The sequence below is a fragment of the Cucurbita pepo genome, unplaced genomic scaffold (assembly GCF_002806865.2).
Source record: "Cucurbita pepo subsp. pepo cultivar mu-cu-16 unplaced genomic scaffold, ASM280686v2 Cp4.1_scaffold004213, whole genome shotgun sequence".
Taxonomy (NCBI): domain Eukaryota; kingdom Viridiplantae; phylum Streptophyta; class Magnoliopsida; order Cucurbitales; family Cucurbitaceae; genus Cucurbita; species Cucurbita pepo.
Window position 1 is genome coordinate 1 of NW_019650200.1, and position 861 is coordinate 861.

The following is an 861-nucleotide window of genomic DNA, read 5'->3' on the forward strand; positions in this document are numbered from 1 at the left end:
GTCTTATTCTTCTTCTTCTTACTATTATTTTTCATTTTCTGAAACTTTTTTCTTCGTTTTGCTCCCCAGCAGCTGGGCCCTGTTGGCGGGAACTTCAGCTGGCAGCTAGCCGTCGAACCTTATACAGCACCCCCGACGGAAGCAACTCTCTCGATATTGGATTCCTTCTGCTCACTCTCACCATCTTTCCTTAACATTGCAGCACATCCACCCTCTCTTACTTCCAAAAATTTGAAGGTACTCTAATTCTTTTACCTCCTGAATCTTATCTGTTTGGTTAACATGAAATTTAGATAGTTTGGTAGATTATTACTTGCTTATAATCCACTTGCTTCCGTAGAAAAACAGAAGGAATACAGAAGCGCGCAGCAGTGCTGGCTCTGTGTGAAGGAAATTTTCGGCAGCATGTGGAACTGGAGGAACGGCAATGGAATGAAGAAACGGAAAATGATCGCGCTGGAATAGAATCCAGTTTAAACGTGTAGTTGGCTGTTTTGCTCTCTTCGTTTTGGTTCTGAGAAGAATTTCACTTCCGAGTTCGAGTACGGATTTAGAGATTAATTCTTAGTGCTTTTACATGGAGGATCAGAGCTGTAGGAGTGGTAATCATGGTAATGGTAGCGAAAACCAGTGGAGAGCTGAGGAAGCGATTGCTGGAAACTCCGATGCCCTTAAAGCACTGAGAGAACTGATCATTTTCCCACTACTGTTCTCCCAGGAAGCTCAAAAAATCGGTCTAAGAGTAAGACAATTTCTTTCTATGTCTTTCATTATTTCTTCATTATCTCGATTTCTGGTTAGTTTAATCGTAAATATTACAATGATGCTTAACAGTGGCCTCGAGGATTGCTTCTATACGGA

General features: G+C 41.6%; 1 long non-coding RNA gene across 1 annotated transcript; it reads left to right on the top strand.

Moving 5' to 3' along the window:
- Positions 1–73: 73 nt before the first annotated feature.
- On the top strand, positions 74–861 carry LOC111787026. Its single transcript, XR_002813872.1, has 3 exons — positions 74–237; positions 341–742; positions 835–861. It is a non-coding gene; the product is annotated as an uncharacterized LOC111787026 (long non-coding RNA).